Here is a 12357-nt window from a genome sequence, read left to right on the forward strand (position 1 = left end):
CAGCTTTGGCATAAAAATGCTCTCCCATAGAGAATGTGGCTGCTATGAAGCCGTAGACCTTATAACCGGCACTGCCTTTTATGGCAAATCTGGAAACATAGTCTGGCTAGGCCTGAGTCTTGCTGCATCCTGAAAAAGAGTTCTCAAATTGTACCACGATGATCCCAACAGCCAGGACATTTTGAAAAATAACTTATTGGACACATACTACCCAAACAGGAGTACTGCTTTAGAAACCATGTGCCTATACCAAAACTTCTCATGCAAAAATAATATTAAACCAGATGAGAAAATGGTAAATACATAGTCAAAAGTTGTGAGGGCAGCCTTGATAAACTTACCAAACACAGCCTGATTAATCATATGAAGCTATCTTTAAAAACTCCTCAACATAGAGAACTGTACTACATGTTGGTACTACACATTTTTAAACCATGGAGAAAAGAAGAAGATTTATTGGACACCTATATCTCCTATGAAGATGCTTTCAATGCAACTGAAAGCACTATAACAGATAAAAACTTTACACAGTACAAAAACATGTTGGTCAATGAACGACAACAAGAAGAAGAACTTCAAGCACAACTAAATGTGGACACTCCTGAGAGCAGTTAACCTTCTCTTAAAGGAAGCCAAGAACCACTTGGACAGCCACTCATAGCAAATGAGGCAGAATTAGCCATGACTGAAGTAGAAACCACCATGTTGTCAGTATGAGCAATCTGCAGGAAACTTTGCTCTACTGAAACAACATACGCATTGTGGGGCTTCCCGAAGGAGAAGAGGGGGCAAACCCCACAGAGTACGTTGAATCCATGTTGCTGCAAGAGATAGAAGGTGGCGCACTTTCCCAGGGATTCGCTGTGGAAAGGGCGCATAGAGCCCTGGCAAGGAGGCCCCCTCCGGGAGCCCACCCAAGACCTATCATTGCCAAAATATTAAACTACCGTGACAGGGAAAGGATACTGGAACATTTTCGCAAGGGAGGCACAATCCAGAGGGCGCCCGCTTCCATAACGGCATACCCGGACTATACCCTCCAGGTACAACGTAGACGGCTCAACTTTGGAGCAGTTAAGAGAGGCTACGGGAATCGGGCCATAGGTACATGTTGATGTACCCGGCGAGACTGAAGGTCTTTCACAAGAATAGGATCCTGTTTTTTTACACCCCAGAGGAGACATCGGATTGGTTGATGCACAAAATTGCACGGAAGAAAAGGAAGACCAGAAAGGAAGCAGTGCGGAGAAATGATGTAGCGACCCGGCGAGTGAGGTGCTGTATAAAGATGTAACAATGGGACTTGATTATAGTCGTGCTAGATAATGGGAAGGCAGCGCATTGTGACGCGTAACAGGGAGAAGAGCACCCAACCTTACAACCCTGTAGATAGGTTAGTTTGGTTACCAGTAGAGCGGTAACCTTCTGCAGGGTGCCTGGTACCGGTGTAGCTGGACAGGACCAAATGCGGGATCGCCTGAGATCCTGGGATGGAGCTGGGCAACAGTTGGGGTTGGTATGGGGGGGAGATGGGGAGTTTGAAGGGGTAGTGGTTAGGGAATGAGCATGTACCTGTGCGCCTCTGCGCACAACCCAAGATGATCATTCTCAGGCTGGAAATAACGGAGGGAGGGATGGGAGGAGAAACCGTAAGGGGGATGGGTGACCTTAGAATAATAACCTGGAACGTAAGGGGGCTTAATACCTATTTGAATAGGAATAAAGTGATGATGTAAAAAAGTGATGATTGGGAAAAAGTGGAGGGGCACTACTGTCGGAGCCACATACTCAGCATATGCCAGAGGGATGATCATATGGGTCGCACCACATGTGCCTCTCCAGATATTACAGACTATGGTGGAGCCAGATGGAAGGATGGTGGCGATCCGGGGGCTCCTGGAGAACAGGGAAATAAGCATCATAAACACATATGCCCCCAATCAGGATACTGTGACTTACTATAAAACGCTATATAGAAAGATCAGCCCCCTCGTGAGCGAGACGATCATATGGGGGGGGGACTTTAACTGCACACTAGACCGTAAATTAGATAGATCGGACATGAAGTTCGATAGACCCACACCCGCAGCAAGAGCACTGCGGGCCCTACTGAGGGACTTCGGCCTCGAAGACATATGGAGGCAGCAGCATCCGACAACAAGACACTATTCCCACTATGTGGCCCCACATAATTTGTACACAAGACTAGATTATATGTTCACCACTCCCAGTATAGCGAAGGAGGTGGTGGGCTCAGAATACAAAGCCAGGATACTGTCAGACCATTCCCCTATGGTCCTGGAGTGGATGCATCAGCCTCCGAGAGCCAGAATTCCAACGTGGAGACTCAGGGCTGAGGCTCTGAGAGACGCCACATTCCGAGAGGATTTACGGGAAGAGATAATAAGCTACTTTGAACTTAACACGGGGAGCGTGGAATTGGAGGGGACCCTATGGGAGGCCTTCAAGTGGTAATTAGGGGGGTGGCCATTTCCAAATCCAAAGGGCTTCAGAGAGATATAGAGCGGGAGCTGCAGGATATTTAAAAAAGGTTGGAAATAATAATGGGAAAAGAGGGGACATCGCAGCAACAGGCGGAAGGGGTGAGCCAGCTGCAAGTGGCGGGCGGGGAGTTATGGGAAAGGCTCAGCAACCTGAATTACAAGAAATATGTCGAACGGCAACATGCTGGTGGAGACAAACCAGAGAGGCTGCTAGCATGGCTATATAAAAATGAGAAACCAAGGCCTGCAATTAGACAGATAGTGGGAGAGGCGGGACAGGTCTGGAATACCCAGGAAATGGTGAACAAGAGATTCCTCGTATTTTATAAACACCTCTATGCAGATGCTGGGGAGGACATGGAGAGGGAAACGCAAGAGGTCCTGGAACACATGGGATTGCCTCAACTAAGCGCAGAGGATAGGGAGATCCTAGAGGCCCCGATCGCGCTGGAGGAATTAGAGGCAGTGGTGAAGCCCCAGGCACAGATGGGCTCCCTAGCAAGTTTTACAAAACATACAGACAAGAGGTCCTCCCTCCTTTGCTGGCCATGCTGAACGAGGCATATGAGAAGGGGAGACTGCTGGAATCCTTGAGATAGGCGGTAATCATTCCCCTCCTTAAGCCAGGCAAATCCAGCTTGGACTGTGGTTCGTACAGACCGTTGTCCATGCTGAACCAAGACAGTAAGATCCTCACAGCAGTACTCGCGAACAGACTTAAGCCGATGATAAATAAACTAATACACCCAGACCAAACGGGGTATGTTCCGGGCAGGAGTATATCCAACAAACATAGAAGGCTCCACCACATTATAGAGCAGACAGAGGGTGCCCCAGACAAAATAGCAGTAGTATCATTGGATGCAGTCAAGGCATTTGACTCGGTCCGATGGCCATGGTTGATGGCGCCTCTGAGGGGATACGGGATGGGACCTGGGTACCTGCGCTGGCTGCAAATGCTGTACAGTTCCCCCACTGCCACTGTAAAAACGGGAAAGATCATATCGGAGAGTTGGCAATTAAGTAGAGGCACGAGACAGGGCTGTCCATGGTCACCGATGCTGTATATACTCGCACTCGAGCTGCTAGCAATCTACCTCAGACAACAGTACAGCGAGATAGGGGTGCGTACCAAAGGGGGACCGCATCTAATATCACTATGTGCAGACAATATGCTCATATACCTGCATTACCCGGAGGAGAATCTGCAATACAACTTAGAAGTGATGGAACGCTATGCGGCCTTCTCCGGGATATCGGTTAACCCCAGAAAATCGAGTATGTTTCCCCTGGGCAGATACAAAGGCACTCCACAGACAAACCTGCCCACTCTGCAGATAGCTTGGCAGACCGAAACGTTCAAATACCTAGAGATCAATATTTACCACACGGCAGCGGCAGAGCATAAATACAACACAGAGAAGGCAGTAGAGGGTATAAAAAATAGCATGGAATTTTGGGCTAAACGCCCCCTGGCTATGGTATGAAGGGCAGCCCTGCTGAAATTGGTGGTCCTGCCCAGACTACTGCACTTTTTCACCATACTTGGTGCCCAGGCACTTCTTCACTAAGCTGCATAGCCTGTGCAGGGGCTTCTTGTGGCATAACACGAGAAACAGAATAGCCCTGTGGAAATTATAGAATGCATATGACAGAGGGGGAATAAATTTACCGAACTTCGAGATATATCACCTGGCGGCGCAACTACAATACGTAGCCCGGTGGCTGGCGGAAGACGATACGGAGGAATCCAGGTTGCTGAAGGAGGAGAGTGCCCCATACTTCTTACGAGAACTAATATGGCAACCCAAACCTGAAATGCGGGGGAGGCCTAAAGCATAACCTTGACGTGGAATAAGGTTTAGTTAATGGAGCACTTGGTAAAGTTGTTGGCTTCCAGACATACCCACGTGACAACAGCATCCCGTTTGTCAATATTCAGTTTGACAAACGCTCAGAAGTTAAACGGATAGGATGCTCAAAAGCCTGATGCCTTCTTTTCAAAGACATGTATGTACACCGAGAACAGTTTTCTCTGTCTCTAGCATACGCAGTCACTACGGATAAATCGCACAGTCTAACCCTAGATCAAGCATTGATTGACATTAGCAGCACAGTCTTTAAAGAAGGCATGAGTTACGTAGCACTGCTACGCCTATGTACACTTGAAGGACTACTTCTAGTCAATTTTGATGCAAGTAAAGTCAAAACCGACATTCCTTGCATTGTAGAGTACAACAGACTACGTGCAATATACACACCCCATCTCAAAATGTACCCTGTTCCTCAAAAAGGCAAACTTTGTAAAAGAAAACTAGAGCAAACACAATTTATAGATGATCTCCCAACAGTACCACCAAAGAAATTAAAAACAGCTCGTACTCCATCAATTACCACAAGCACAGAAGGATGTACTGAAAAGGCAAATGCATATACAATTGCCTCAATAAAGAGAACTGCCTCTTCAAACAAACCACATGGACCTCCATCAAATGAGTCAGACACAGAACTGTCTGGTCCATTCAAATTGCTATGCAAATGTAGAAATTCATGTTCTATTCCAATTGCCACCGATTGTTGAAAAGATTTACTGAAACGGCATGGACCAGTTGTGTTTGCAAATGCTACTCCTTCACAGAAATGCAACAAACAATCTTGAGAACACTTACAGTGTCTCAGGAATAAGGCAGGAATTTGACTACTGTGCGGGAATGTTTGGATTCACTATAAACACACAAGAAGATCCACAAGAATGCCTAATGTACTTACTGCAAGTACTGGAAAGCAAAAACATACCTATAAATGAAATCTTCCAGATTTCATACATGTGGAAACATACATGCACTCTCTGCAGCCATGTGGAGCAGGAACAAGTCCCTAACGAGCGCTTTGTGTATGTATGTATCTATACCTAACGGTGAATCCATTCCATTTCAGCAGCTTGTACACAATGCAAACCATGGTATATTATGTACTACTTGCAATTCTGACAATCGTTCCACCTTAAAGATACAATCACATAGCCAATACGTAATAGTAATGCTTTTACGATACAATGCAGATGGTACCAAAAACAACTCCAAGCTTACTAGCTTCACACACAGACAAGTATCATTTGGCAAGAAAACCTTCAAACAGTAGGCATAATCTATCACACAGGTGCCACAGCCAGTGCAGATCACTATACTGCATACACTATACTGCATACACTGCTTACATTAAAAATAAATGTGGACCGAAGAGTTTAGTAGCTGCTAGAAACATAGCTGCATAATACAGCCTATAAAAACATCGTCATATCATCTACATTCTGCTCCCCTACCCTAATGAAACCTGCCTGCAGTCACCATATACGCTGCTCGCCTCAGGACCTATCCTACCCTAATGAAGGTTACCTACAATCACCACATAAGATGCTCGCCTGAGGATCTATCCGCGAACTGCTGCATTGTTCGCAGATTCAGGGAACAAACAGTCTTCTTCCACCTAAACAAACACATCATATGAACCATCTTTCACTCCCCCGCCCTTTCCAGTCCCTCTTCTCAACACCAGATGCCCCAAAACATGTTTTCCAGCCCTGTTCGGTGCAGCGCTATCCATGAATATCCGCAAATATCCGCGGATACAATATGGAGGGTGTTTCAGAAAAATAAGATGCTCATCACGCTTCCGTCCAGCCAACCAGCGGGCACGTCATGTGTACGCGCACATCACACGTCCCTCCGGGCCAATTGGAGTCCTGTCCATGGAGCGAACAGGGAAATGGGTCCACGGTGCGGAGCCAGATATCACTAATTTTATGGCACCTACATTTTGCCTATTTAAAAAAAAAACTACTGGACAGATTTTAACCAAATTTACAAAAGCATGCTTTCGGGACCAGGCTGCCGCTCCTGCCGCAAATATGGTGAAAATCCGTCCAGCGGGTTGAGCTGTAGGTGCAACCAAAGTTTTTTTCCATTCAGTCTATGGAAAAGAAAAACATTTTGGGACCCCCTCTATAACTTTGCCCCCCCTTCATGAAGCCTCACCAAACTTCGTGGGTTTCGTGCAGAGGGGACAAAGTTATAGGGGGGTTCCAATTATTTTTTTTTTCATAGTCTGAATGGGCAAAATCTTTGCGCACGGCTACGGGCCGAACTGGATTTTCTCCAAACTTGCGGCAGGAGCGGGGGCTTGGGTCAGAAAGCGTGCTTTTGTGTGTTTGGTGGAAATCCGACCGGTACCTTTGTTGCAAATAACTGAAATGTACATCCCAAAAAATGAGTGCTACCTGGATCCATGTTCGCTCCACGAACAGAAGTCTCATTGGCATGCGGTACGCCGTGCTGTCGGCGAACATTGGACGCAGCCGGTGGTTGGCTGGAGGGAAGCGTGCTGTGCGTCAAAGGTTTTGGGAAATGCTGCCATGGTGTATCAGAGGATAGTGTTGTCGTGTGTGTGGCAAGGCTCTAAGCCATTGTGTGCATGGGTGGGCCTCTTGTACGTAGCAGTGTGCGCAGTAAAATTAGTCATAACAGGCTCCACACCGGTGCCCCATTTCCCTGTTCGATGTGCGGTCAAAATGTTGATTGCAACTCTGTGTGCGGTGACGGTATATATGTCAAAAGTGTTCCATGACGGCGGCTTGTTGTATCGGACGACAATACGGCGGCGAAAGGGGCTGAAAAACAGAGTACGGCATCTGGAGGTGGGAAGAAGGGATGGAAAGGGTGCGGGAGTGAGAAGTGCTTCATGTGATATCTCGTTAGAAGAATACAGTGGTGTGCCAGCGCTATCCGTGCATGCTCTGCCAATGCGCAGATACCTCAACAGGCAACAATCTTGTGTGGTCATTGCAGGCAGCCTTCATTATGGCATGGCAGCTTCAGCGGCACTGTCTTTCTGTGATGAGTGGTGGCAGGCACATTTGCAGAAGGGGAGTGCATTCCACGAGAAATGAGTATTTAAACATAGCGTGTACTGTAGTGTGCTGTGTGAGGTAAATCCGTAGCCCCAGCGATGCATGGTTGCAGCCCTAGCACAGAAAAGTATGTCCACTGGGTGAAAAGGTATGTCCACTGGTTGAAAGTAGGTGCAGTGCACACAATGTTAGTTACATGGGGGTGGTGATTGGTAGAACAACCTACAGTTGTTGGTGTATGGGTGGAGATGCTGCTGTGACCAGTCGTGCACTGTGTCCACTCGGAATAGTGTACATATGGAAGAGGTAACGGTGCAACTGGTTCTTGTATGTGCTTGCATAGTGTGCATTGCACAGACTAGTAAGTGTTGCAGCAATATGTTTCTGCATTACGGTAAGTGGAACATGTGTCCTTGCCTCCCTGGTTTATGGTGCGGTGGTAGGGTGGAAGTGCTGGTGGGTATGTTGTGTTTGTGATTTCTGGCACATGACTACATGGTCACCTGCATGGCTCTGTTATGTTGTGGTGAGTGTGCCCAAGGCCTAGACTGTTGGGTGCAAGGCCGAAGGCTGTAGGCCGTAGGCCATACACCCAACAACCTAGGCCTTCATCACAGCCCCCAGAACATTATGCAACAATGCAGTTGTCACTCTGCATGCATTTGAAGTTGGTGAGTAGCGCACAATGGTTGCGGAGGACATTGTACACTTGGTAGAACAGCAGAAGTGAGCTACAATGCATACATTAGCATATGGTATTCACCATTGCCCCTTTTGCACCATAGGGAGCAACATGTCACAATTTGAGTTTGCAATGGTTAGGTTCTTATAAAACCCTTGTTTGAGAAAGTGTTTGACCACATCGCCCCATGAAAGGAAGTCAGCAGCATCGGAAAGTTGTAATATGGACAATGTACAGAGGCACGCACATACCGTTCAGCACAGGCAACCGAACGTTATGGAGCCATGCTTGCAAAGATGTGGCCAGGGTGAAAGGTGGCTGGCGCATTTGCAGATGGGGAATGCATTACACATGACATGAGGAGTACAACGTGGGGTGCACTAGGGAGTGCTGTGTGTGGTGAGGGCCTAGCGTCTTGGATGCATGGCTGGAAGCCTTACACAAACAGCTATGTGGGTTGCTTGCAACTACTCCTCAGATTGTTGCGTTTCGTGTGTGTTTTGTGAGTTGTGCATGCATTGTTGATTGCATGGGTGTGCTCATTGTTCGCACATGGTACATTTTCCAGTGCATAGCAGGAGCAGATGCAGTTCTGCAGTGTGTCCACTGAGTGCTGTGGTGAGAAAGTGTGTACCAGTGCATAGGGTTCAACTGCATAGTGTATGTGCTTGAGTAGTGTGCCTTGCGCAGATTGAAGTATTGTTGGTGGAGTACTGGGAGGAAAACAACTATGGCTACCTGCAGTTCATGGTGCTGGCTCCCGCTCTGGGTGAATGTGGACGCTGAAAGCGTGCACCGGTTTGGAGAGCTGTTAGGTTGAGGTGCTTTCACATGGCACAAGACATGTACGGTGAGTGTGTAAAGGTACGTCTGCAGTGCAGTACAGAAATGATAGTGTTCGATGCAGAGGTCTTGGATGTGAATGCTACATGCGTGTGTGACTATTGCATACTAGTCCTGGAAACGGAATAAGGAGTGCCTGTGCTGGGGTCTGGCCCTCGCTGTAGCTGGGAAGGCACGTTCTACAATCTGCCCTTTTGAGCATGGTGCCTTTGCAAATGGAACTGTGGGGATTATCCAATCAGTTGTCGAGTGTGTGGGTCACAGGAAGGTGCAGTGATTTATTTCCCCAAACCTTGATGCAGTGAGGTTGACAGAGATGGACAGACGCAGAGTGCTCCTCGTGGGTGATACCTTTGTGCAAGATCTGAACAGGTATGCTGTGGAAAGAGGCTTTTATACTAACTTTCAGTTGGAAGGAATGGAGGCTTTTTTGGGCATAGTGTATGAGTGGGGTTTTGGTGCTATGGTTCTCCTTTGTACATGTGTGGCCTCTGTCTGCAGTGTGGATGTTGTGGTCGTGCATTATGGAGCGCTACATTTGGGGTACATGTCATGCTCATATTTGCTCCGTCACCTCAAGAAGTTGATGCCAGCAGTGATGCAGATTTTTCCCACTGCCAGGGTGATTTTCTCCTCCTTACCACCAAGAGGTGCAATGGACCATGCGGGTGTAATTTGCCAACAGCCAGAGGTCGGGAGGTGTTTCATACACAGAAGCATGTGTGAGTTTATGTGCAGTGCTGGGATGTTGTGCACCGACTATGACAGCATTAACGAGCAAGATTTGCAGTGGTTCCAAGGAAATGGCATTTTTTTTTACCTCCATTGGCAATGCTTTTTTGTTTGCCACTCTGCACGCAGCATTGCAGTCTATCCTGTAGAACTGTAAGAGAAGTGTTGACGTTCAGCCCATACAAACAAAGTCATCGAAAGGTTTAAAAAAATATATATTGTATGCGAGCACATACATAACAAAAGCAGGACAAACATTTTTTTTAAAAACCTTTTGTTTTCTGAGACAGTACTACAGACCCAAACCCCTACCCTCTTTTACATTTACCCCCAACCCCTCCAACCCCACCTCCCTCCCTAGCACGAAAACTCAGCAGATTACGCTGTACTTTCACGCTTCCACGTGCCACATCCAGCCATTTTCTGGATGGGAGCCATGGAAAGGAAATTGTGGAGCGAAAGACACTGCTCTATAAGGTTGGTGGGTCTGGTGTGTACGCAAACACTGTGCCAGTAGGTCTCTTTGCACAAAGAAGTGCAGAAGGGTTTGGTGGAAGTGTGCAAGGTAAGGGGCAGGCATCCTGGGTGTATGCATGAACTGTATGTATTTATTTCCAGTTAGTAACATGCAAGCTGTGCTGCGTGTGCGCAATATTTTTTTGGAAAGTGTGCAGTAAGTGGGGTACTGCGAAAAACAAAAAACAACTTTGCAGTGTACACAGAAAGTGGCAGGCATCCTACTGTGGTGCATGCATTGTGTGTATGATATCATATGATGTGCAATTGTATGCTATGGCATTCGTAATGCTCCTACACACATGTCTACCAAAGTGCAACGTGGCAAGGGAGGGGAAACAGAGGGGAGACAGAGACAATGACCCTACCAGACCAGGTGTGACTTACATCGCCCAAGTGCACGGGTGGAGGGAGGGAAAGGTACAGTACATGGGAAGAAGAACAAATGACAATAAGTAAAAATAAAGGCCTATTGTGCCAAGTGCACGGATAAATGCACACAACAGGTGGTGGATGCACTGTTAGGCATACAGAAAACAGTCCTCAAGTGTAGGGTTTGCTTGAAAGCCAGTGCAGGGGTTTTCCTGGTGGGGGGAAGTGATATGGGCTCGACATCACAGAGTCGCCAGGTAAGTAGTGAAGAATCAGTTTACGTTAAGGCAGTTAGCTGGGGAGAGGAGCAGAAACAGCAGACGCTAAGAGAAAAGGCTTGGAGGTGCTTTCCGAACCGTTGATGGTTCCCCTCAAGTGTCAGGGAGCCAGGGAGGCTGTTGCAGGGGATGCCGCAGGCGAAAAAGCACAACTACCACCATCTGGTTTTTTGCAGACGTGCCAGACCCTGAGGGAATAGGAGGCGGATGAGGGAAGAGCTCGGAAACGCAAATATATAGGGAGTTACAGTTGAAGGTATTGAGGTCCCAGGGCCCAGAAGTCCTTCTGCATAATGCAGAGTCTTCTTACTTTATTCCTTGCAACCACTGGGAGCTATTGGCGACATTTCAGTGCAGGAGAGATACCATCCCAAGTCGCACACTCCTCTTCTGGACGCATTCCAGAGGGCGGAGAGGAGGAGGGGGCAGATTTAAAAAGAACCTGTTGCAATAGTGCAGCGTAGCCAGAAGTACAGCTGTGCAGACAGCGATCTTTTGGAAAAGTTGCTTTCGCTTGGTACCATACATGCTATTGGTGGCATTTTTTTTATGATTTACGTAGGAGGTGAAAACATTTCGTAGCATTGTTGGAAGGAAAGCAGAGAGTTCCTGTTTCGATATTACACTCTATGATATGGCTAAATGAGAACGTTGCAAGCACATATCACTGAAGTGCCACTTCATGGTAGGGGATGGGAAAAAACAGTATGCTTTTAAAGAACGTTATGGCCGCTCAGTGGCAGATACAGTGCGCAGAGGCACTTATAACCCAGTAGACACAGAGCAGAAAAAGTTTTTGTACCTCCTTTTTGTGGTGATGGGTGCGCAAGTAGATGAATGTGGAGGCACAAATCTTGCAATCTTTTACTGAACTTACTACTGGACGTGCTGTCCAGTGACAGCACACTAGCAGGCTGAATTTGGAGCGGTCCCTATGAAGTGTTGTGCAGAACTGACAGTGTTAGAGGGTAACGTCTTGGATGGCATTGGTGGAATCGTGTGTGCCCATTTACCCATACACAATGAGGTCTTGCTGGACAAAAGGTAGTGGAAAGGGAAGATGGACTGCTCCTCCTTCACTGGGGTGCGGCCCTCGCAGTACTTTGGGCACCGCATGTGCCACAATCTGCACTTCTTACCTTGCTGGCCAATGGACATGGAACGTTCCGGATTATCCAATCAGGCACTGTCGGTGTGGTTCACAGGAAGGGGCGGTCAAACTGCTGTACATTACATTCTGCGTAGTGAGGCTGGCTGAGATGGCGAATGACATTTGTGAGGTCATCTTTGATGTCATGGGTATTAGTCCTTGCAGTGCACGGGGGTAGTGCGAATTATGTTTGCTTAACTGACAATAACTTGCACATTTCTGGGGGGTTTCGGTTTTACCTGTAACCATAACGTCCCTGTAACAATGTTTGTCCGTTGAATTGCATAGGTTTTTACTAGTGCAACTTAACCATAATGTCCCTTTAACAACATTTTTTGTCAGAGAATACATATATTTGTGAAAATGTGTTTGTA

Source organism: Ambystoma mexicanum, chromosome 1q (assembly GCF_040938575.1).
Source record: "Ambystoma mexicanum isolate Mex_15411 chromosome 1q, UKY_AmexF1_1, whole genome shotgun sequence".
Lineage (NCBI taxonomy): Eukaryota > Metazoa > Chordata > Amphibia > Caudata > Ambystomatidae > Ambystoma > Ambystoma mexicanum.